The sequence below is a fragment of the Ixodes scapularis genome, unplaced genomic scaffold (genome assembly GCF_016920785.2).
Source record: "Ixodes scapularis isolate PalLabHiFi unplaced genomic scaffold, ASM1692078v2 PGA_scaffold2__306_contigs__length_199485367, whole genome shotgun sequence".
Classification (NCBI taxonomy): domain Eukaryota; kingdom Metazoa; phylum Arthropoda; class Arachnida; order Ixodida; family Ixodidae; genus Ixodes; species Ixodes scapularis.
In genome coordinates this window covers 160,839,275-160,865,934 of record NW_024609857.1, presented here as the reverse complement: position 1 = coordinate 160,865,934, position 26,660 = coordinate 160,839,275, and the positions used below count along the sequence as shown (strand labels likewise).

Here is a 26,660-nt window from a genome sequence, read left to right as displayed (position 1 = left end):
AAAAACACCACCCTCGATTTTTTTTTAAATTTAGGTAACCTGTTATACTCTATTTCGGCATTCATTTCCATTAAAAACATGTTGCATCATTTTATTGAGAAAGAAGATACAACTCCCCAAAGTAGGGTCCTTTTTCAAAGCCTACACTTAGCAGTGTTTTATACAAGAACTGACTCTGAGTTCCAGTTTCATGAAACCAACACACATCTTTTATATATTTTTAATCAGATGAGGCCAATGATAACTAAAGAAATCGTTCACACACTTAAATTAAGGAGAAACTACTGTGTACAAAGAGGTATCATATTACGGACTAGTGATCCGAGAAAAGATCATGCAGCCATCGGCCACTAGGAACTTTGTTTACTTTATTCTCCTGCGACACTATATGCTATTCCCTCTTCCGCTCTACCTTCATCTCTCTCTCTCTCTCTCTCATATATATCCCTGATATATATCCAGAACAAAAACATGTTCAAGCATTCCCTTTCTGCGTGGTAGTGTTCTGTGGCTAGCAAAAATCATTTCCTCGCTAAGCTCACGATTATGGCAAAATAGTTGCCGGAAACCGCAGACGACACTCGTCGCTAGTTCTGGCAAAACGGCCGATGCAATCTTTTTTTCGCATTTCCCCGCTCGCTGTCAAGGACAAGGGGGTTCGCTTCAACCAGCAAAACATGGCCGCCGACGCCTGTTTACTGAGCAGTCATGCCTGTCGCCATCTCACTCGCTGGCGTCACGGGCGATAATATCAGGCACAAAGGGGCACACTAACCGGCAGCATTATCCCCAAATACTCGAGCCTCACGTAAATACATAGAGTGTAAACGCTGTCGCCATGTTATCGTAGTAAGACCGCCCCCCCCCCTCCCCCAACGGGGGACTGCAGTACGCGACGGCGTACTAACACAACGGCGACGATATCGACATCGCGGGCTCCGAATTTTCCCATAGTTCTACTCCACGGGCATTTCTCGAAACGCTTGATATTGTGTACGCCCGCCTGGAAGGATTTCAGGCGCGTAGTTAAGATAAGGCGGTTCTCCGCGGCAAAAGAAAGCAATTTCACAAAAGCTTAAAAGCGGCGGCGACGCGTGTGCAGTGAACGCTTGTAGTTTTGGTGTAGACAGGGTGTGTGTGTTCTCGTTGTTGACACCAGCCGGCGATAAGGCACTGCAGGCGGTAGCTCAGTACAGCAAGGGCTAATCCGAGTGACCATCAACGTAACCCCACCGCCAACCCCTCGCGAACCGGTCGCCGACATGGCTCAGGCTGTGTCATGAACCACGTGGTAGAAGCTCGGGTGCTTTCATATCAGCGCGTGGAGGGACGACAGTGCGATTCCGGAAAGTCTTTTTCGAAGGCCGCTGACCACAATTTTTTGTCTGGAGACTTTCCCTCTTTCTTCCTTTGACGTGGATCAAGCTTTGCCGACAGCCTCAGTTGTGACCTCTCTTTTCAAATGTGCGTTTGCAGTGAGTGAGCTCCTCAGCCTCGGACTTGTCACTTGTGCACCCAGTAGTTCTTTCACTTGGCAATTATATGCCATCAGTTGGGGTTTAATTTCTATTATTTATGTATACATTATAAAGACGTCCTGGAGCTCCGAACGAGTGTTTTGTGCAGATTACTTTTGCAAACACAAAAAGACGATACCAAAGCAGCGGAATTTTCGAAGTGTTGGCGAGTTGGACCTAAACTCGTTCAAGCAAATTCTTCCGCCTGACTGTTCCACCAAAGTGAGTGCGACGGACTACCTGTGCTACCATTGCTTCATGCACATCACTAAGGAGATCTCGATGCGAAGCTCAGAGCAGTGCCCTGACATATTTGTGCCAGCTGAAGAAGCAATTGAAGATCTAAATCGCAGCATACTACCTACAGATGTGTCGCCGCTGAGACAACCAAGCGTCGTAAGAAGTCGGGACAGGCCTGCCTATGTCAAGAGAAAGCAGACAGAACTGGAGCAGGTTGCTGTCAAGAATATACGCTCAAGGCTACGTATTGCGTACGACAGGGACGCACCATCGGGGTCGTCCGAACCAACATGCTCCACATGCACTGAGTGGGTGGACAACTTTCGGCAGGCCTTTGAAACCGCCACCTCTCTCCGGGAACGTTGTCGACTGCTTACACTCCTGCCGTCAACACTGACGAAGAATGAGGTTCAAAAGATGATTCCACAGGCCTCAATGTACCTCATCAGTAAATCCCGAAAACTCAAGGAAAAGCATGGCGTGTGGTATGAGCCGGATCCTTACACGAGGTGCAAGGTGAGCCCTGAGAACCTGTCTGCTGCCCTAGAGTACTTCACGAAAGACGAGCTACAATGTTCGCGCCAAAGTCCCAACCAGAAGGACGTCATCTCTGTCATGCTCAACGGAGAGAAAACGTTCGTGCCAAAGCGCTTCATGACACGCTCAATACGAGAGGCCTTCCGTATATACAAAGACAAGCATCCCGATTCCGGCGTTGGGCTAACGAAATTTTATTCGTTGCGCCCTAGATGGGTCCAATGTATTCCACACCAGGAAGTGTGCGTTTGTGCGCGCTGCGCCAATTATTATCTTTGTATTGCCGCTCTAGAGAACGTTACAGGCTCAACATTCAACACTGGTGAAATGAACTCGGCATTTCTGTGCGACCCAGCAACAGAACTGTGCCTTCAAGGAGACTGTGATCACTGCCCAAAAGGCCAGTTTCTTACACTCCAGGAACTTGATATCCCGGAGGATGAAGAGATTGTGCTTGCAACATGGGAGTCCGGCGACCTTGTGAAAAAAACTTTGGAACCTGAGACTTTCCTAAAAGTCGTCCAAGTGACGGTTGGAAGTTGGGTACTTCACAACCATATCCGGCAAACGCAAGGTAAAGCGATCTACGATGAAAAACAGTGCATGCAACGCGGGAGCATTGTCTTTCATTTTGACTTTGCTGAAAACTGGACCATCGTGCTTCCTGACGAAGTGCAAGCATATCACTGGAAAAAAAAAACAAGTTTCGATATTTACATGTGTAGTGACGACAAGAAAATCTACAAACAGCTTTGCCATCATCAGTGAGGACCTGTGTCACGACGCCGCTCACGCTTGCTTGGCTCTAGAAAAAGTGAAGGAGTGGGTTGAAGACAACGTTGCGGTATACTCGTACGTGACGTACGTAAGTGACGGCGCCGCCAGTCATTTCAAGAATCGCTACCAGCTTCACCAATTTGCAAAGGACGATTGCCCACAAGCCCAGTGGTTATTTTCTGCATCTGGACATGGGAAAAATGCATGTGACGGAGTTGGCGGACTCGTGAAGCACCAGGCCACGCTGAACAACCTGAGAGAACGTTCAGTAAGCGCAATTCAGACGGCCAGGACAATGGTGAGCGTTCTATCAAAGAAACTGAAAGGCGTGCATCTTGTATATCTGGACGAAAATGAGGTTGTTCGGTATCGTGAACAAAAAAAAGAAGAGTGGCTGACGGTGCGCGCCTTCCCTGGCATTCAGTCTTGGCACGCGTGGCGGCTCAGCAAGTCATCAACAGAAGGGACCTGTGACGTATATGTAGCACGGACAGTCGGATCTGCTTGGAAGCAACTTTATTAAATGGGTACAGCGAGGAAAACTTAGCGTAAAGTGCCGAATTTGATTTCCCAAGGACTGCTCATTTTGAATGCAGGGACATCTTATTTATCACATTTTTCTTCACGGGGTATTTAACCTACTGTTTTTTTTGGTGGTTACTAATAATTTTTATCTGATCACTATAAAAAAAATCCCAAAATGTTATCCTCGAGCAGGATAAAATATATCGGCTTGCCACGATTCATTCATACACCGAGAGCATCGAAGCTGCTCCAGTTAGGCACTATGGCATCCGTCACCTGAAATTGTTTGTAATCGTAAATACACAGCCAACCTATATATCTTACTATTATATCTTTGTTTTTGTGTGTGGAAGTAAAGTTATTTATTTTACTCTAGATGTAAAATATACCGGAAGGTACAACTTCACACTGCATCATCTTTTCTCAAATCATTAGTCTCTAATATGATACCACTTTGTACATTTATGTAAAATGCTGTATATAGTTTCTCCTCCCTTTTACTGTGTGACCGATCGCTCTTTTTATCAATGACCCCATCTGAATAAATGTATATAAAAGATTTGTGCAAGTTTCATGAAACTGGAACTCAGAGTCACTTCTTGTATAGGACACTGCTAAGTGTAGGCTTTGAAAAAGGACCCTACTTTGGGGAGTTGTTTCTTCTTTCACAGTGCAATGATGCAACATGTTTTTAATAGAAATGAATCCCGAAATAGAGTATAACAGGGTACCCAAATTTAAAAAAAAATCGAAGGTGGCGTTTTTTTTTATTCGCATTGGAATTTTTCTTTGTTTGATTTTTTTCTCATGTTTGCCTAAATATATTGTAACTATTGTGTCACCCAGATACCTTATTTATTTTTTCAATAATAGCCATATATTAGTAAAATAATGTCTGCAAGTTATGTAATAATGATTCAATTATTTCATGAGATACAGATTTCCAAAGTTTGCCATTTGTCGTTCGAGCAGGCATGTTTGGCAATTTTTAGAAAACTAAATAAATTTTTAATAAATATTATTACTTTATATTACAAGCAAGTTGTACCCATAGTTTGTTTGTAAAAAGTTTTAAAATTCTCCTAATTTTATTGTTTTAATTATTCACTTTCAAACTTGCCCCCTCCATCAGTGCGCGTTATTGCAACTGTCCACCTCTCCCTGCCTTACGATTTTTCTTGACTCCAAATTTTTTTTCTGGTCAAAACTAAGTGTGGGTTCGTTTATACCAGACACTAGACGATGTCATATAAAAACATCAGCTGATTTAGAAATGTCGACCAGCCACCCTTTGGTCGATCTTCTCTGAAATCACCCCTAAGCAACTCGTATTGTTGCAGACGGGCTTTGGCAGCCGCGCAGCGTACTCGCCGGATCGAGCAACTCGTGTTGTTGCCGATCGGTGCCGTAAATAGTCTTGTATTGCTATTGGCATGGGGGTTCTTTTTTATCTGGGATCGGTTTCTGTTCTTGCTGATGCGGATAAACTCGTGCTACGGCGCTTGGCCTCTACGAACATTGCAGTTCAAGGTGGCTGTCCTGCGCGGCTGGGAGGTGCATTCGGTGCTCTCCTTTGTTCGCGTTGGCCAGGGCAGCACGCGGCTCCAAGTCTTTTCGAAGTTAAGTCGCTGTGCTATACCTGGCCACGGGCATTTGTGTTTTAGCCTAAGGTAAAAGCTAACATGTTTGAAAAATAACAATGTTGGCGAGCCTGCCCGATTGCAGCCCGGCATTGTTTCAACATTACAAGAAAGGACAGGGTGGTGTATTTGACATTTCATTGCGTCCGCAAATCGAAGCGATTAGGCATCGTTAGCAAAGAACTTTGCCTCGTCGAACTGTCACCAACAAATCCATTGTCCGGGGTGACGCGAGTCAGCTTGGTATGTGGACATCCGTGTTCACATTAAGCGGAGTCGTGGAACTATTTTCGCAATAACTTCGCGAGCCGAGCCAGTGCGATGCACGTGACGTGACTCACGGCACAAAAGACACCTTTGTCTCTGCCTCTTTTTATCTCTGGGGCCTTGTGCACCCAGAGATTGGTCGAGTGTCCTCAGTTGGACGGCTCCACCTTGCTCGAAATTTCCGAAGCTTCCTTCTTGGGGAACAAAACGGGAGAGGGGGGCAGAGCGCAGGCTGCATTTCAGTGCCCGGCAGTTCCTGAGTCATGGTTCCACACCGAGGTGCCATTGACGCCAGGGAGTGTCATCGTCGCCGTCGCCGCAGCGTCGCCGGCCTGCGTGTCCAGATCCGGCTCATCGGCTGCTGGCCAAGATGGCGGCAGCCACCCTCCCGCTGCCTGGACTCGTCCCCAGGCCAGCAACACGTGGCATCCAGTCGCGGACCCAAGCTGTGCACCCGTGCCGACAACAAGCAGTTCGCGTCCCGTTACGGACTCGGTGACAGTGCCCGTGCCGAATCCCGGAGAAAAGCTCACCGGAGAAAAGCTCACAGGATAAAAGCTCACCGGAGATAAGCTCACCGGAGAAAAGCTCACCGCAAAACCGGCGGATGCGGAGAAAAGCTCACCGATTTTTTTTCTTTTTTATGGAGGCTGTTGGATCATGCATAACATATATCAATTCATTATCATTAAAGTTCGTCAGCTTTGTCAAAAAGAAAAGGTCCTTTTTGTATTATTTGCCAAGCTTATTAAGTATATTGCTCCCAAATTAAAAATGGCGGGCCAGTGTTTTCTGCGGCTTACTCTCTAGGCAACTAAAGCCTAACTGAAAATTTTATGAACTTGAATAACATGAAAGATTTCGAAAATTTATGTCTCCATAAAACCTAAAAATCAAAACTGTAAACACCGAAAATCCGAAAGCGCGTGCGCAACAACGCGGTGCCTGAAATTCTTTTTGAACCTTTTATTAACCTTTGAAAACAGGATAAAACAGTCAGTAGGATATCGAGGCTTCTTTCTTCCACGGACATGCACGTTTTCTAGCCGTTCGTGCTGGCGTTTCCGCACGTTGCCTTTGTGTTATAGTGCCCTTCTAAGGTGCGCCACTCATGACTTTCAGAGCTGCACACTGGCACCGTTGTTACTCGTGACCTGTATAAGAAATAGTCTTCTGTAAGGCAGTGAATAGGGCGAGTTGGTAAACGTTATACATGATGAAAACCGCTCAAACGACGACGACGGAGTGAAGACAACAAACACGACAGGACGAACTGTTCTGGCAACCAAAGTTTTCTCAGTGAAATTAACAGAAAGAAAATAGCGTAGGCGACACTAACTGCATCAACAAATACCTACTTAACTATTAGGCACTACAGAATATTTGAAGCTGAAACGGTTCACACACCGCTATTCATATTAGCTAACAAAGAACAAACCTCTTTATTTGACAGAGCTACCGACGGCGCACCCTCAGTTGTCAATAAATTGTTGTCTTTTTTACCGGTGTACGATGTTCTGATATCATTTTTGCGGCTTCATTAATATACAGAATGGGTGATTACTAATTTCTGAGGAATGAATAAATATGCCCAATGACCTTCAAGAATATTACAAGAAAGAGGACATATTTTTTTTAAATGAAGTGGCGAATGAGAATTGTGTTAAATTGCCACGTTTGACGCAGAATCCGCTAAGTTAAAAAAAAAAATCGGTGAGCTTTTCTCCGCATCTGCCGGTTTTGTGGTGAGCTTTTCTCCGGTGAGCTTATCTCCGGTGAGCTTTTCTCCGGTGAGCTTTTCTCCGGTGAGCTTTTCTCTGCCGCCCGCCCGTGCCACATGGTCGTCCCCAGGAAGAGACGCTCAGCCGCCGTACTTTCCGGGGTTCTTCAACATTTCGTCGTGGAGTGTCTGGGCCGTCCTTCCTGCCCAAGCCAGGCCACTACACGGACATTTCAACGCTGCTCCCGGTAAGCCTGCCAAGAAACGTGGGCTGCAGAGTTCGGCTGCACCCGGGGTCCACTGTCAAGCAGCGAGCTAGTGCTTTTTCAGCATGTACCGCGCTGATCGTTTTTTTTTTTATTTCTTTGTTGTTCTTCGCGGCATGCTCTTTCGCTCTAGCGTTTCGTATTTTTTTTTTTATTTCGTTTTTGAGAGCCGGTAGGCCATTTTATTTTTAGGCCTACCTTAGCCTTGAAAAGGGGGGAGTGTGGGAACCATGGGGTTCCCTCTATCCCTATCCAGGCCTAGCTTCGAGCAGGCCGTGGGAGCCGTCGTCACCAATGGCGTCGGCCTCCCGGATACAAGGAACCACGAGGCCGAATTCCCCGAAGGGGCCGGCTCTACCTTGCCCATTTTGTGTGAACGCGCCTTCGGCACACCCTTGAGAGTTATAAGGGACGCGACTGCTAGTGGCCTCCCCGGGCGCGTCCATTCTCCGAGGCTACATAAGCTGGTCCCGAAGGTGGGCCAGGGGCTCTCGTCGGCGGAGGCCCTGGCTCTACGGAGCTCGGTTTTTCTTTGTGAGCCTCCGACTTTCCGTAAATCTGTCTAATGCGGCAGCGCGGGAAACCAACCGGGTGATACTGGCAATTGAGCCAGCGCCCAGACTTTTCCTGTCTAAGAGCGAAGCGTGTTGGCATCTGAGTCAATAAACACGTCTTTATCCGGACCAAAAGAACCTTCTGTATTTCTAAGTGGTACACCCCACAAAGGGGAAATCCCACAAGGGCCAACCCGGGCTGCGCAAGGCGTGGAACCTACTTCGCTGTCTCTTAGACCCCGACAGTAGCAAGACGTTACAGAAGCAGAATCTCAACAAGATTACGCACACGTACAACGGTACAGACGATGAACTCTTACACGAGATGCAGAACAGGTACATAGGCACCACAACGAGGGAAACTCAAGGAGACTACACGGGTAAAGACAACCCCACGCTAGACGAGGAGATCACGGAGGCCGAGGTGAGGGCTGAGATACTCCGACTACGCACAAAGTCAGCGCCGGGCCCAGATGGCATCACCAACAAGACACTCAGAAACCTGAACGACGAGTCGATTGAAGCAATTACGAGATACATGAACGAGTGCTGGGAGCGGGGCGAAATACCGCAGCAGTGGAAGACTGCGCAAGTGGTCATGATCCCCAAACCCGGCAAGAAACTACAGATCGAGAACCTCCGGCCCATTTACCTGACTTCCTGCGTGGGGAAACGGATGGAGTACGTCATTCTCACGAGACTAAACAACCACATGGAGGACCGGGGACTGTATCCACACACAATGATGGGTTCATACCGCATCTCTCGACGCAGGACGCTCCAAATCAAACACCAAATACTCGACGCCCGGGGCAGGACAGCAGAGCTGAAAGCTATCCTGGGCTTGGACCTCACCAAGGCCTTCGACAAGGTTACACACAAGGCGGTTCTGGAGAACCTTCGGGACCTGGGGGTAGGCCGCAAAGCCTACACCTACGTTCGGGACTTTCTCTCGAACCGCACGGCCAAACTCTAGATAGGAGACATAAAGGTTCATACGGCGGCAGTGGCGTGAGCAGCACTTTTGGATCGTCAACTGACCAGTTCACTTCTTTGGTGCAGGCCTCGCGTCAGATCTTCGCACCGTCATCCTGCTACAATCAGCCCCGCGCGGACAAGACCGCCGACAGGGTGCGACTGCGCTGTTCTCATCGTGGTCCCACGCCATCTACTGCCCGGTGGTTCGCTGAGCGTCATTGACGTCACTACTGCCTCGGCTACAAATACAGCAAGGCTGCGGCCGACTCCGTTCATACGGCGGCGGTGGCGTGAGCAGCACTTTTGGATCGTCAACTGACCAGTTCACTTCTTTGGTGCAGGCCTCGCGTCAGATCTTCGCACCGTCATCCTGCTACAATCAGCCACGCGCGGACAAGACCGCCGACAGGGTGCGACTGCGCTGTTCTCATCGTGGTCCCACGCCATCTACTGCCCGGTGGTTCGCTGAGCGTCATTGACGTCACTACTGCCTCGGCTACAAATACAGCAAGGCTGCGGCCGACTCCGTTCATACGGCGGCAGTGGCGTGAGCAGCACTTTTGGATCGTCAACTGACCAGTTCACTTCTTTGGTGCAGGTTGGTGCTCGATTGTTCTTTTTTTTTAGTCACTTATTTGCAATCATTTGAAAGTCTGCCTCGCCACTGCTGCCATACATGTTGTCATAGGTGGGCTTTGTTTGTTCAGTGCTTCACCCTTCAATGGCGAAAATAGGCAAAGAGTTGGCCGTTGCTCTTGATGAGCTAAAAAACGAAATTAAATCGGAACTAAAAGGTTTCAGAGAGTCGTTTGAGCGTGACATTCGAAGCGAACTTAGAGATATTAAGTCTAGTCTCACCTTCATTGACAAGAAATATGACGAAATGAAGGTTGATCTGAAGGCTGTGCAAGACGAAAATAAGCATCTCCGAACAGAAAATGCGAACTTGATTGGAATGTGCAATAGTCCACTCAGGTGAAAGCGCATGAGTCACGACTTGTAGATTGTGAACAGTATTCACGGAATGTCAACCTGGAGATCAAAGGGATTCCTGTGAAAGCTGGGGAGAACTTGCTGGAGATCATGGAAAAGCTTGGGGACAGTGTTGGTGAACCTATATCAGCCTCTGATATTGACGTGTGTCACAGAACACCTGTCCCAGGTAGTCCAACGATCGAAAACACCATTGTGCAGTTTGTTCATCGCCATAAACGAGACGCCGTGCTTGCAAAATCTAGGAAAAAAAGATTGTCATGTGATCAACTCGGTTTCACGACATCAGCGCCTATTTATGTCAATGAACACCTCTGTCCAAAAAGGAAACGTCTTCTCGCACAGACCATCAGCAAAAAACGCGAGGTTAACTGGAGATTTGTGTGGGTTCGCGGTGGACAAATTTACGCTAAAAAATCTGAAAACAATGCAGTATTGAAAATCTCAAGTGGCGCTGACCTATCTAAAATTACCTGAAGACATAACATTTATCTTTTTTCTTATTATTATGAACTGTCACGAACTTTTATCTCCAACGGCCGTTAGCGACTTCGCTAATAAAAATGCTCTTAGCATTTTGCACATAAACTGTCGTTCGGTAAACAACAAGGTGGACGAAATACAATTACTCTTTCATTCTTTCGAAACTCGCTTTGATGTTATCATGTTCAGTGAAACCTGGTATAATGATGAATCGAACTATTTGGTTTTCAATGACTACTCACATTTTTACATTAACAGAACCAACCGAAGAGGGGGAGGTGTTTCAATTCAAATCCTTAATTCACGCACTGTCACGGTTAATGACAGTCTTACTTGTATCTCTTCAGATTATGAAATGTTGACGGTAGAGGGTAACAACGATTTGTTCACCGTTTTGTACAGGCCTCCAGATGGAAACTTAGACAGATTTTTTGGCGCCCTTGAGGCTCTCTTGGATCATGTGTCAATCAATCAACAAATCCTTTACTTGTCCGGAGACATGAACATCGACATGCAATGCGTGAGTGCAGCGCAAATAGAATTCATGACTTTGCTGGAATCTTATGGGTTTATTAATCTTATCGAAGTACCAACCCGTATTACGCCTTCAACAGCGACAACTCTAGATCTTGTCATAACTAACGCGACGAAATATGGCTCAAACGCAGGCACGGTTCTATCCGACGTAAGTGATCACCTCCCCGTGTTTTCCTTCATCACCGTATCGCCATTTTATCATAGTTCTGAATTAGGTCCCACGTTTTATCAGCGCGTTAATATTAATACCCTCGAGCACTTTCGAACCGCGATACGTGCCATCAGTTGGGATGACGTGCTATCCCTACAAGACGCTGACAGCGCATATGATGCTCTAATGTTAGAAGTGAAATCAGCTTATGCAAAATGCTTTCCCATTATATGCTATCGTAAACGCAAAAATAAAAAAACCGTGGATCACGCCCGAGCTCGTCAGAAAAATAAAAGCAAAGGATAAACTATATGCGAAATTTATCAAATCTCGAGATTCTGCGAAATTATGTACATATAAAAAAATATCGCAATCGGCTGAATCGAGAGCTGAAGAATGCAAAACGTGAATAATTTTGCAATCTATTTTCTTTTACCTCAAGTAAAAGTGCACGTGATCAGTGGAGCCAATTAAACCAAGTCTTGAACTTAAGCTCCAGGGTACCGGTCACGTCAATAGTAAAGGATGGCTATGAAATTACCGGAAAAGAGCTATGTAATGAGTTCAATCAGTTTTTTATTGACGTCACAAAGAACCTATGTAGCCCACCTAACACGCCTGGTGACTACACATGCCAGGCACCAGGTGTCCGAGAGTCCCTATATCTATTCCCAACGTCAGAAAACGAAGTAATTGCCACATTTACAAGTCTCAGGTACAATAAAGCAAAAGATAAAGATGGGTTTCAAATCAAGCCATTCATATACGTCATCGATCTATTGGCCCCAGTGTTAACTCATATATACAACCTTTCATTTTCCACTGGCGTATTCCCAGAACAAATGCAAGTCGCGAAAGTCGTCGTTATACATAAAGGCGGTCCTACTTCTGATTTGTCAAATTACAGACCAATTTCCATTCTTCCAGTGTTGTCAAAAGGATTAGAAAAAATCATATATCAAAGAATTAACTCTTTTTTAACCAAACATGCTGTCTTGTCAGAGAACCAGTTTGGTTTCCGACAAAATCGATCCGCGGAAATGGCACTCGGTCAGCAAAAAGAAATAATAATCAACGCATTTGAAGAAAAACATTTAGTGCTTGGAATATATGTAGATTTCTCTAAAGCATTTGACTTACTCAACCATAACGTGCTAATATATAAGCTTAATCATTATGGGATCAGGGGCGTAAGTTTATCACTTCTTCACTCCTACCTAATGCACCGTAATCAGATGGTGTCACATAATTACTTCTCATCAGAGCTAAAGAAACTGTCATCTGGTGTACCGCAAGGTAGTATTTTAGGCCCTCTGTTATTTTTGATATATGTTAATGATATTTTTTATGCTCCCCTTTCAGTAAATATTATTGCCTATGCTGATGATCTTACAATGCTCGTAACAGGAAAAACGGTTGGCGAGTTGTCTGCATGTGGCAATCAATTCCTTTCACACTTGCACCAATGGTCCGAAAAAAATCACCTGAAGGTTAATACTAACAAAACTAAAGCTATAATATTTCGAACTAAGAATAAAGTAATATCTGAAGATATCCAACTTCTACTAGGACAAAGCAGGATCAATATCGTACCAACGATGAAATGCTTAGGCGTTGTGTTTTCCGAGACGCTTAACTGGGATGCACAGATTCAACATACACGCATGAAAATGAACAAGATAATTGGTGTACTGTGTCGCCATAGATACTCGCTTCCGACAAGTGTTAAAATCCTCATTTATAATGCCTTTTTACTACCTATTATTACTTACTGTCATATCATCTGGGGAACAACCACAAAACAAAATAAACTCAAATTATTTCTTGCGCAAAAAAGGGCAGTAAGGCTGATTGCGAATGTCTCATGGTGCACGCATACCGAACAACATTTTTTCAAGTTCAGTACTATTAAGTCAACCTCTCTTTATGCTTTCAAATTGTTGTGTTTGTATAAGAGTGCTGTCGCGACTAACAATTAATGATGTCCTGTTAAGTATGTTTAAACTCAATCGCCACACACCCGCATATAACATACGTCACAACATTGCTTGGTCATTGCCATTTTGCCGCACATCTTATCGCGCCCAATCATTATGTTATAACTTACCGCTTTATCTCAACATTCTTTTGCATAATAATATTTCTATAGAAACAACCCCCAAGAAAAAATTGATCGATGTCCTTCATCTGTTAGATCTACATTTTGTGTAAGAATTGTGTAACTGTTCCTTTCACTGAAATGTGCATAGTGCCCCATTACGTTGAATGTGTCAGTGTACTTTTTTTTTGTTTTTTGGAAATGTTCTGTTCCTGCCCACTGCTGTCGTGTGTAGGGGCGCAGGGGGCCCTCAAGCTGCACCACGCAGCTTTTTCCCTTGCGTCCCATCTCACAATGTAAAGTTGAGAGATAAATAAATTCAAATTCAAAATTCAAATTCAAATTCAAAAATCCGAAGAAATAGAGCTAGGCAGCAGGGGTACACCGCAGGGTTCGGTCCTGTCTCACATTCTGTTCAACGTAGCGGTGATCGGCTTGCCGAAAATCCTAGATAAGATCAAGGGCCTCAACCACAGTCTCTACGCCGACGATGTTACCCTATGGGTGACAAGTGGCAGTGAGGCTCAAATAGAAGAAACGCTACAGCGAGCAGCGGAGGCAGTCGATCGCTACGCGACGGAAAGGGGGCTCAGTTGCTCGCCGCAGAAATCAGAGCTCCTGTTGGTGTATCCCACCACTAGAAAACAGTACGGAGGGGCACCAAGCATTACTATAAAAGCGAACGGGGATGCGATCCCCATCGTGGATCAAATCAAGGTGCTAGGACTCCGGGTGCACGCGGAGGGCAGAAACAACGAAACACCAAAGGCGCTGGAAAATAGGACACAACAAACAATTAGGCTGATCAAAAGAATTGCCAATAGGCGTTACGGCATGAGGGAGGCCGGCCTAATTCGCTTAGTGCAGGCCTTCATCATTAGCCGAGTCGTCTATGTGGCGCCGTATCTAGTATTCGGGGTCGCCGAAAAGCGCAAAATGGAAGGACTGATACGAAGGGCTTACAAGCAAGCAATTGGCGTCCCCATCACAACACCCAACAACAAGCTCTTAGAGTTAGGGCAGCCCCAACGGGGCGGCACATTCTAAAGAAACTTGACATTTACGAATCACAAAACGGAGCTAAGGGAGACATACCAAAGAGTATCAGGAGGGACCTCAAAATCCCCCCACTGCCCAAGAACATGCACCCGGAATACCATAAGGAGAGACGGGAGGCAAGGGCTCGCAACATGGAACGAATATACCAAGACGCCGAGGACGTGGCTTATGTAGATGCCGCAGAATATCGAAATTTCAAGGGCATGTCCGTCGTAGCGGTGGGCGCTGACGGGGAGCCCCTCGTAAGCGGGACCGTGGCGACGGACAACCCCGAGACAGCGGAGGAGGTGGCCATCACACTAGCGGTGGCCTCCACCAAAGCTAAAATTATTATAAGCGACTCGAAGATCGCCATCCAAAATTTCGCGAAGGGGCGCGTCTCATCAGAGGCGCTCAAAATTTTGAGAACGTGCGGTGACCATCCCCAACAGCGGCAACGCGGGACGATCCAAATTATTTGGGCACCCGCGCACTCCTCGCTTCCAGGCAACGAGGCTGCTCACACAGTAGCTCGAGGTCTTACACGCCGAGCCTGTGAGCCCGCCCAACCGGGAACGCGAGGAGACCGCATGTTGACCTATCGAGAAATTACGAATCACTATCGACTGGGACGGGCCCGGTACCCACCGGCTCAACCTGAACTAAGAAGCAGGCAGTGGCCTGGCGCCTTCTCCAAACCAACATGTACCCGAACCCAGTGGCCTGTAGCCGGTTCTACCCGGGACAGTTTAAAAATACGTGTAAATTCCGTAAGAATAAGGCGGATCTGCCACATATCTTATGGGCATGCTCTCAGGCGGCACCGACCATTGATGGCCGCAAAATCCAAAACCGCGAGCATTGGGAGGCCCTACTACTCAGCTCAGACCCACAAGATCAGGTCTGGGCCACCCGGCCAGCCGAAGTAGCCGCCGAGGTCCAGGAGATCTCGGCCGTCTTCTAGGACTGCGGTGGATGAGACGGCTGCACCCGTCACCCCACTGACAGTGCTGGGACAATAAAGTTGTATTCTTCTTCTTCTTCGATGTTCCGTACTGCCCGCCGATACAGCCCAAAAGATAAAGAACGGCAACCTCCCGGTTTGTCGTCTGCTAGCGGAGTCGGGCGCGTGCCCTCTTTCTCGTTTTACCCCGCCGAACCAACACCACCTAGAGAGCAAAGGCCGCAGCGCTCGGAGTTGTGACGTCAAAGATTCACGACGAGTGGGCCGACCTGAAAGGAAAGCTTCTCCGCAACACACGCTCTCTTTTTCTTTTTCTTGTACGTGTTTTCCCAGGACGCCAAGCGGCGCATCCGGCGCATGTTCCGGCCTTTTTTTTTTTTGTCTTTGTTGTTAGCTTTCTTCGAGCCCACGGCGCCAGGGCAGCCAGGGTTCTCCCGGCGCAGTTGCGCAGTGACAATAGACCGATGTACCAAGCGAACTGCGCAGGCGCGCGCATACCGGGAGTGGTGCCGCCGCCATGCTACTTGTAGTCATCCGACTCATCCCTTCCCGGCTACATACGGCTGCGCGTACGTACATCATCATAGATTATCATTTGGCACGCCCCGGTATCACCTTGATTCTCTTGCATGTTTTTACTTCATAAGATTGTGTTGTTTGTGATGCCTTACTTTCCTCAGCAAGTGCAGAAAAGCAGTTTCAATCGTCTTATCACTTTAGAATCGCTTTGTCGTCTGCTTCGTCGTCGTCTGCTTCTTCGTCTTCGTGAACGCGTAAGCCCACTGCCGTTCACGGGGTAATCCCACTGCAACCGTGGAAAAGGCAAAACAAAAAAAAAATAAATAAATAAAAAAAACGGCGCCACTTTTTGATCATTCCGACTTCTCGGACGTCTCAATTACCTTGAAAACAAGTGAACATCTAGTGCAATAGCAAATAACAAGAAAATTTGAGAGACAATCGGCTTGGTGTAGCACCACGGAACAGCATCAAATGTGATGAAAAACTGAGCTTAGTGGTGCTCAGTCTTGTGCATAACGTTTAATCAGCCATCAAGTAAGAGGAGCTAAATAGACTTTCTCGATCAGCGATAGTTTTCTAGAAGTTGTTTCATTCTGGTTGACAGCCTGTGCGACAGAGTTCAGATGAACACCGGGAGAAGCCTGCACACAAAGATCTGATCTACAGAAAGGCCATGCATGACGCGCCGTAATAATTGGCATCTATCAAAAAGAAGCAACCATGCCAGATACCTGAAAGCTTGGGGTGGAGATGATTTTTCGTGCACAGTTTCTATTCAGTTTTATTTTACTTGCGCAAGATCCGAACGCTAACAGCCGCCCGACGGGGGAAGCTTTTTCCTGCGGTCTCGACTGGTGCTAATGCAGAATGGATCAGTAACACCAGCCTAATAGATCACCACAAAATGGATGAGGTTCGTTTGTTACATTTTTGGCTGTAAATACGTGTTGCACTTCTAAATTGCATTATGTAATCTTTTCGCGCAGGTATGAAAAAAACAACAACTGAAGGCTGCTTCCAAAAAAAAGTTGTTTTATATCAAGTGGTGCAAATCGGGAATCGCTGCTTTTTTTTAGTGATTGTCCTGATCTTTTGAAGCACAGTTGTGCTTGAAACATATCGTCGCAATACCAGCTATAACCACCAAAATACACCGAGTAAGGAGTGTATTAAAAACGGCCTCCGCAAAGCAGTGCGGAGGTCCTATTTGAGACAGACCAACGAATAGGCCGCTACGGAGCAAATGGTCAGAGAGATTCCAGCTTACGGAACACTTCGGCACGCTGTATGTCTCGTGCCCTGTAATCTTACATATTTTAGCTGACGTGCAATGATTGGATATAAATTATGAAGCAAGTCACGAAACAAGTCGTAAAACGCTATTTTTCCTGCCGCTCTGTCCGGCTCTGTCGACCCTTCTTTGCCATGCTTCTTTCTTGCGGGAAGACATAATATCCGAGGCCTTTCTGCCTGGTGCTGTTATTATAGCTCCGTGGCATACAACATGTGAAGCCACCGATTGAAAGCCATGAGCCAACACCCGGCTAAAAGTCTCGTGCTAACCCGAAAATTTCCAAATGCCGGGCGTACAATGCGCGCCGACGCAGCCCACTGGGGAGAACTACAGGTACCAGAATGCACCGCGGCAGCGGTGGCGTCACGCAACTCCTCGTCAGATCGGTCTATTTTTGCCTCCTTGCGTACGGCGGCTTGCACAAGCCTTGCGGCGGGAGTACGCGAATTGTTCTAACCGCCTCTTTTGTCTTTTGCGTTTGGTGTGTTTGGCGGTTAACGCGTGAGTACGCGAACTGCTCTAACCGTCTCTTCTGTCTTTTGCGTTTGGTGTGCTTGGCGGTTGACGCGTGGTGGTTGTGAAGTTACGGGCGGCTTTCGGGCTAGCCATGCCTCATAAATGCTATGTCCCTGGGTGCCATGGGAACTATGAAATGTCGTCGAAGAAACTGTCTGTGCTGTGCTTAGTTCCCGGAGGATGAAGACCTGCGAAAAGTATGGGTGCGGGCGATTCCTCGAAAACAAACCTGGTTCTATGGACGCATACCAGGGTGAGAACTCTCATATCGTTTCACTTTTTTCTAATTATTGAATTTATTCTGTTGAATTTTACACTGACGTGGCAGCGAAGGCTGCCACGTCAGTGTCAAGCACAAGCTAGCTCAAGCACAAGCTAACTCTCGCTTTTAAGTTTAGAAACGTATCTTTGTAGCGCAAGCTCCCATTTTGGAAACCACGGTCAGGAGCCTGTAGCCTTCTCTCTATGTCCCCCTCTTGTTCCTACATCTGTGGCGCATATTAAAGGAATCAATGAAATCGTCGAGGTCTCGAAATCTGAAGGAAATTTTAACATGGACGCCGAACAAAGGAACGCGACTCAGAGACGACTTTCAAGAACCAGTGACTTCTGCAGAGGACGATTCCAATGTGCTTTTTGTGTGCAGCCTTTTAGAGCGCAGCTCTTAGGCGCCCGTTTCCGGCTTGAGCGGCGTCGGCGTCGCCGTCGCCGTCGGCGTAACCGCGCGGTGCATTATGGGAAATGTCCCATAATGCACCGCGCGAGCCCCCCACCGGGGTCACGTGACCTCGTGGGGGGGGCACGTGACCCCCCGAAGTCACGTGACTCCCCTGAGGTCACGTGACCCCCTCCTCGAGGTCACGTGACCCCCGAAGTCACGTGACCCCCGCCGATGTCGCGTGACCCCCCCGATGACGTCATCGTCACTTATGACGTCACCGGCATCCACATCGTCATCATCACTGATGACGTTATCATCACTGATGACGTCATTACTGACGTCACTGATGACGTCACCGGCATCCACATCGTCATCATCACTGATGACGTCACCGGCATCCGCATCATCATCGTCATCATCACTGATGACATCATCAGTGACGTCACTGATGACGTTACCGACATCCGCATCGTCATCGTCACTGATGACGTCATCAGTGACGTCACTGATGACGTCACCGACATTCGCATCGTCATCGTCATCATCACTGGTGAAGTCATCAGTGACGTCACTAATGACGTCATCACTATCCGCACCGTCATCGTCACTAATGACGTCGTCAGTGACGACATCATCGGCATTGGGGGGTCACGTGACCTTGGGGGTCACGTGACCCCCCAAGGTCACGGGACCCCCCCTGGTCAGTTGAACCCCCCCCCCAGTACCCTTCCCTCCTCCACCTCAAGAGCTGCGCTCTAATTCGGCGTTACAGGGAGTTGTAAACGGCTTTCAAAATGACACAACTGTCTCGTCTCTTTCCCTCGACGACGTCGTGGTATTTTTAAGCGGCTTTGACTTTCAAGAACCAGTGACTTCTGCAGAGGACGATTCCAATGTGCATTTTTTGTGCAGCCTTTTTGACTGGCTGGACGCCTGGCTTGACGTATGGGAGAGCGAGAACCTTACCAGTGGCACGCTAACCAAGGAGACGCACGGAGCACTCCGTCAAACAACCTGCGTATTTGTAGAGACCGCCGAATACTGCTTCACTGAACTCAGGCAGAACTATGTCCTGCTGGGAATGATGCAGACTGATAGGTTGGAAGACTGTTTCGGGAAGTACAGGCAGCTGGCTGGCTCGCAATATCCGATATCTATAAGCCAGCTTTATGAAGGTGAAAATAAGCTGAGACTGCAGAGTACGTTGCCGACAATCCCGTGCGAATGCGAACGATGGGAGGAGCTTAAAAAACAAGTAGACACGCCACGGCCCAGCTGAAACATAGTATAGTTACTGAAGAGGTTGTGTCACAAGCGATAAATTAGACCCTCCCAGTTTTAGTCTACGTGGCAGGGTACGCAGTTTATGCCGCTTTGAAAAAGCCGAAATGTCAAAAATGCAGGGCGGCGCTTACTGAAGAAGATAAGACGGCAACAGTTTTACTTGTGCAGGAGAACTATAAAAACTATATGGATTGAGGGGGCTCTTTTATCTAACTATGTTCGCCGTTAATGCCGTGACACATAATTACGTTGTTGCTCAAGAACTCTCCAAGCAGGCAGAGTTTCTGAAAATTCCGATCCAGCGTCAGTTCGTCACCGAGCTTACAATGGAACTGCTGTCTACCAACGAGACTTCTGACTTCGATGCATGTGAAGAAAGACAACACAAGTGAGCTCGTGCTGAAGAACTTGTTCTGGTGCAGCACGAACATTGTGCTAAAAAACTATTGTGGAAGGATGAACGAAAAGGTTATGAGGCTAGCTAATTCCAAGTAAAAAAAAAAAAAGAACGTGAAATCCTAAAATCTAAATACTTATTTTATATTCATTGCAACGGTTGTCATAGCATTATTATTGCGAAGCGGCATTAAAATCTACATGCCGTACATGCGCTGTGTCTTAGTGTCTCGAAAGCTACAGAGCGGCATTTAGTTGCTTGTGTTTGAATTGTGTCAAGATGGGTACAAGACGAAAGTATGGATACACGAGGATATACAATTTGAAGATTTCAAAGGTGAGAGAACTTATATTTACAGCATCTATTCGTAATGTGAATGAACGCGGGTAGATGTGTGCATGAAGCTCCCACAGCTGCATGTGTCCCTTACTGAAAATTATGCTTTAAGTTTGCTAAGTTTGGCGGCACTCGGTTAAATCAAAACTTGTGCACTTCAATTTAGGCGGAGTCTTTCCCTCTGTTTTGTGTCTTTTCTGCGTTTAATTTTTCGCCTTCGTGTGTCAGTCTCGGATTATTTACTCTGTGATGAACATTCCCCAGTTTGGTTGCAGTTGTTTTTATTATCACATCTTTACTTCTGGTAAAAAGTACATTTCAACTCTTTGCATTTTTTCGTGCTCCAAAAGTCCACATTTTTTTAATAATCTCCTTTTCATTAGCTTTGCATACGAATTCATTGACCACACATGTCATCACCAACTTGATTGGTGCTGTTATGCATTTTGGCGGGTCCCATCACTTAACAATAACAATTCAGGGCATTTATTTTTTGTTTGTTTGTGTCTTCTCACTCTTAGAAATAATTAAAGCACCCTAGATTTGGATGCCTAAAACGAAAACCCATCTCCCTCAAAACGTCGTTAACCTTGTTATTTCATATCATAACAATAATGGTGCGACCTAATAAGATGCCCGTATAACAAAATATGTTTCCCAGTCATATAGATATTACGAAATCCTGTTTGACCAATTAACAAACGTTTGGGTCAATAGAAAATGCCATGTACGTCGGTAAATCTATGCGCGACGCCTTCAGTGCAGCACTTTTACGCGGCGCTCGCCAGCCGACTCGTGTGACGTCACCGGAGGAGCGCCGCGGCCTTCAGCTTTAGGTGGTGTTGGCCGAACCCGCTGAACTCCGCGGATGTGTGGAGAGGGCGCTGCGGTCGAACAAATTGGTGCCGCCCAGAGAGCGCTAAATGGAATGGTCTATATCAGAGAACAACTTATACCCAGCCTCACATTCTCGCATACATCCGTTTGCTGGGCCACGCTACTTGAGCTAGCTGAGCACAGCCAATACCACCTAGAACACAAGGCCTGCGCGTTTCCTCCTCTAAACGTCATCACTAACAGATCCCCTCAGCGCCCCCTAGCTAGCCCGGATGAGCAACATCGTCTGCTACATCGTCTGCTCCATCGCCTGCTTCGGTGGTTTGTGTAACAGATAATGAAACAGATGCTCACGAAGAGTGTCTCTTGGAAATAGCATACGATGAAGTTAGACGTTCACGTGGAGCGTCAAATGCATGAGTGAAATTGCCTTACTGCTGCGCGAAGGGCTGAAAAGCCCTTCGTTGGACGCTGGACGCTGACACTGGACGCCATTTTCGAGGGCGCTGTTTATACCTCGGGTAGCTGCTTCGAAACGCTCTACCGCAGAACGAGCGCGCGCGCTAGAAATGAGCGTCTCAAAGCCAGGAGCGCGTGCTAGCTCGCGCTCCTGGCCGAGGGAGCGTTCGCGTGCACGTCGCAAATGCACTTGGAAGCTCGCTATCAGCTCGCGCTCAGCAGTCACGCCTACAGCTGCGGCCGGAAGTGAATGCGACGTAGTCACGTATACGTTGCGACGCGGCCCCTACTCTCGTCAAGCTTCGGGGTGTTTGCCGCTTGGGGCGGGTCGGGGATCTACTAACGAAACGTCATGCGCAGGCCTTGTCTTCTATACTCTGTTTCACACTTAGCGTACAACGCTGTCAAAGCTGTTGGGACGCAGCCTGGGAGAAGTGATACCATAGGCGTCCCAAACTCAACTGATCTTTTTATTTCCAAGTGCCCGTTTCCGGGCAGGTCTTCCTCCTCGGCCTCACCTCCTTTCCCCGTCTTCTCCCCCGCTCCCCACATTCCTCAGTCACCGCGGTCCGCGGGCGAGGGGAATTCTCCCGCGCGGGAAAAGGGGGGACATATCCGGTTGGCAGGCTAGGCCAGGTTCGTCGGGCAGGCATGTCCGCGCGTGGCGTGATATGATCACCACAATACTCCCTCCTTAGTGAGTGAGCGAGCGGAAGAAGGAATCACAGGTCGAGCCGCACAGGGGCCCTGATACGCCGGCTGCTGCGCGTGGTTCTCGCACTAGCTGCTGGCGGAGGTGGCACCGAAGGCAGCCTTGCGGGAGGAGGTACGGCCGCGAAGGGGGTGGACGTTGTGGTAGCCGAGCGTTCCATGTGGGCCGGTTTCACGCGGTCGAGTGACACGACATCTCGTCGGCCACGCCTGTCGATGGTCATCATCTTGTTGTTGCGGCGCAGCACCATAAATGGCCCATCGTACGGGGGCTGAAGAGGGCGCCGCACAGCGTCGTGTCGCACGAATACGTGGGTGCACGATGTGAGGTCAGCGCTCACGTGCGCGGCTCGTGCTGTCGGCTCACGGGGAGGGGTCGCTCTGAGTTTTGCCATGAGGTCCCTTAGGCGAGACGCGTAGTCTCCGGTGGCGACGCGGGCTTCTGGTTGACTAGGGCCGAAGTACTCGCCGGGAAGGCGGAGTGTTGTCCCGTACACTAGTTCGGCTGTGCTGCAGCCGATGTCAGCTTTCACCGCGGTGCGGATGCCCAGAAGGACTAGGGGCAGTGCCTCCACCCAGGAATGTCCTTCGCTTGCCATCAGTGCTGCCTTCAGGTGGCGATGGAATCTCTCCACCATGCCGTTGCTCATTGGATGGTAGGCTGTGGTCTTGACACGCGTGGCGCCGATGAGATGAGTAAAACCGGCAAACAAGGCCGACTCAAACTGACTGCCTCTGTCCGTGGTGATGGTGGAAGGCACTCCGAAGCGAGACAGCCAGTGTTGGAGGAAGTTACGAGAGACGGTCTCGGCGGTCATGTCTGGTATGGGGATGGCTTCTGCCCAACGCGTGAAGCGGTCTACGCATGTTAGGATGTATGACTGGCCTTGACAAGGTGGTAGCGGGCCAACAATGTCGACGTGGACGTGGTCGAATCGAGCGTCCGGTGTTGGAAAGGTTGCCAAAGGTGTCACAATGTGGCGCTGCACCTTCGAACGCTGACACGAAAGGCACTCACGTGTCCACTGGCGCACATCGCGGTTGATGCCGGGCCAGATGAAACGGGACGTGACCAACTTCTGGGTTGCTCGAATTCCAGGGTGGGACAGCCTGTGCAGTGATGCGAAGATCTCGCGGCGAAGACCAGAGGGAACAAATGGGCGGGGGCTACCTGTAGAGGTGTCACAGCACACCTTCTCCTGGGCTGCCGTGAGAGGTAACCACTGCAGTGTCAGTGAGGTTGTTGTCGTTTGTAGGCGGTTTAATTCTGCATCACCGCGCTGAGCCGCCGCCAGCTTTCCGTGATCGATCCCGGCAAGGGAGCAGAGAGCGCTGACTGGGCTGCGCGAGAGTGCATCTGCGACGGCGTTGTCGACTCCCTTGACGTGGCGAATATCTGTTGTAAATTCAGAAATGTATGACATCTGACGTAGCTCACGTGCTGTGTGAGCGCCGCCATCTGAGGTGGAGGTGAGCACCATGCGGACGTTTGATGGAAGCCGTTGAAGGAAAATCTCCCGAAGCAGGAGACTGTCGAGACCGGCCGCCGTGCTGCCGAGCAGTTGTTGCATGTGGCGTAGCAGTTGACTGGGCGTTCGGTCCCCGAGATCAGCTTCGCGAAGAAGTTGCTGCAACCGCTGCGGTTCCGAGGGCGATACCCGGCGAATGAGCGTCCGCTTCAGCGTGCTGTACGCATCCTCCGCCGGTGGGGAGAATAGCAGGTCGCGGATCTCGCTCGCCGTTGCGGGCGGCAGGCTGCTCACCACGTGGTGGTACTTTGTGAGGTCCGCGGTGATGCGCCTTGCGGCGAACTGTGACTCCACCTGGAGGAACCATAGCTCGGGGTCCGCGGTCCAAAATGGGGGCAACTTGACGTCGACGGCGGCAACCATCGGGACGTCGGAGCTGAGTTGATCATTCATTGTGCGATTGAGCGTCGCGGGTCACCAATGTTGGGACGCAGCCTGGGAGAAGTGATACCATAGGCGTCCCAAACTCAACTGATCTTTTTATTTCCAAGTGCCCGTTTCCGGGCAGGTCTTCCTCCTCGGCCTCACCTCCTTTCCCCGTCTTCTCCCCCGCTCCCCACATTCCTCAGTCACCGCGGTCCGCGGGCGAGGGGAATTCTCCCGCGCGGGAAAAGGGGGGACATATCCGGTTGGCAGGCTAGGCCAGGTTCGTCGGGCAGGCATGTCCGCGCGTGGCGTGATATGATCACCACAAAGCTACTGGCGCGAGCATAAGGCTTGATCTCGTTGATCGTTTGCACGCGTGCGCGCGCAAACGAAACCATAGGCAAAGCCACGCGCTCGCGCCAGGCGCTTTGACAGCGTTGCATGCTAAGTATGAAACGGAGTATAGGTGGTATTGGCACAGCTGGCAGTGGCGCGAGCAAGGCCACGAGGGGAACGTGATGGTGCTCGAGCCATCCCACCGTGAACCAATGTTTCGGCCACCCCACGGGCAGTGGCGTAGCTAGACCATCTGGCACCCGGGGCCCTTAGGTCTTTTGTCACCCCCCCACCCCACTCCCCGAGACCGCAAAGCTAAAAGCCATAACCACTACGCGAGGTCATGCAGCGAGAATGAAATAATAAATACAGGGTTAGCCAGCCAAACTGTTTTTTTTTTAACTATGTACACATAATAAGGACACATGGAGTTTTTTTTTATATTGAGCATTTGTGTCATGAAAGCTGAACGTTCAATTTCTTCATAAGTTCGTTCGCCGACACTTGGCTTCTGCAAAGTTATTGATTACTGTTGTAAAATTTATGTTTTTGACACATTCTTTTTCTATGGACAGTATCGACAGGTTTGAGAGCCTTTCATCGCTCATGGTGGAGCGCAGAGACGTTTTGATTAGCTTTAGCTTGGAAAAGTTCCTTTCGCGTGAGGCAACTGAAACACAAACGGTGAGGAACAAGCGAAATATAACAGTCAGGTTTGGAAGGGTCTCGAAAAAGCTCCATTTGGCAATAAATTCTAGAAACTGCTTTGCATTCCAAGTTTTTGACTCATTAGGATGACTCCCAGCGGCTTTCAGGTGCCTTCGCAGTCGGATGATCTCCATAACGATTTCGTCATCATGACCGGTGAACTCGTCATAAACTTCAGTGAGGCTTGGTGTCAATGTCCGAAGCGTTTCCTCGGTCTCAATTACTATAGAAGCAGGCTCAATGACGCAGAAAACCGACGTCACTTTCTCCATAGCCTTTGGGCGGGTGTCCAGCTCTTCGTGAAAACGGTCGAGACATTCAAACATCGCCCTTTTGGTTTGCTCTGTTAGCGTCAGGGCAGCGTCTGCTGCTCTTCGTGTAAGACCTTCGTGTGATTTCTTTCTTCTTCGTCTGGCGCCTTCTCTTGCTGTCTCGGCGCAGTCCGGCCGTGGTCGGCGCAAGCCAGCGTCGTGTTGCGCTGGGTTTGGCGTAGACTAGGTGGCGTTGGCTCGGCGTGCCCGGGCACAGCTCTTTCTCGAGTGCTCCCGCACTTTTCGCGCTTGTTTTTTCCGCCGGTGCGCGATGACTTTGCGCGAGCCAAGCCAGTTTTGCGACTCTGCACCAGACACGTTCGTGATGGAAGAGTGGTGACCTCATGCGTCTACACATTCTTTGCCACTTACGAACCAGTCAAGCCGGGGGGGGGGGGGGGGGGGGGGGGGATTGCCGCCATAAGTGGCACCCCCCCTCGTGACTGAGACTCCTGGTACCCGGGGCCCACGGCCCCCCGGCCCCCCACATTACTACGCCACTGCCCACGGGTGCGTGTCGCCACCTATTGGTTGAACTAACGCCTTGTTCAAGATGGGTGCCGTGGGACCTCAGCCTTAAAAGTAAAGTACAAGTACTTTAACACAATTTTACATGATTCTCTTTAATTTCCCTATACAGTGATTTTGAACTGGTATGCATTGCCCAGTGGTAATCACGGGTCATGACCTATTTTCAAAAACAGCGGCGAATATTTGATAAAGTCAAGTGGCTACAGAGTTGTTATTTTCAGGGATGGAGCCAAATTCAGAAGCCTCTCTTCTGAATTTGGCGGCGCTTGCACTGGATTGTTGCACCCAAGGGGGTTAAATGTACTAGCAGAGCATGACGTCAGCCCCGTAGCTTCCGCAAGCAATCCTCCCAGAGAGGAGTGTCCTCTCTTTATTTGAAAAACAAAAAAAGAAACAGTGAGTGTGAAAGTGAGCTGGTGATAATTAGTCATAATGTAACACCTGATATTGGGGTGCGAAACAATTAAGGAACTTTCAAGTAGAAGGAAAAGAGAAAAGAGAATGTCTCAAAATATTCTGACCTTCTCCTTTGTTGTCGTTTCCTTCGACTTGAAAGTTTAATTATTCCGCACCACAG

At 48.6% G+C, this 26,660-nt stretch overlaps 1 pseudogene; it reads left to right on the top strand.

The window, feature by feature from the left end:
* The first annotated feature begins 13,424 nt into the window (after positions 1-13,424).
* Positions 13,425-15,285, top strand: LOC121836641 (annotated as a pseudogene).
* The last annotated feature ends 11,375 nt before the right edge of the window (positions 15,286-26,660 follow it).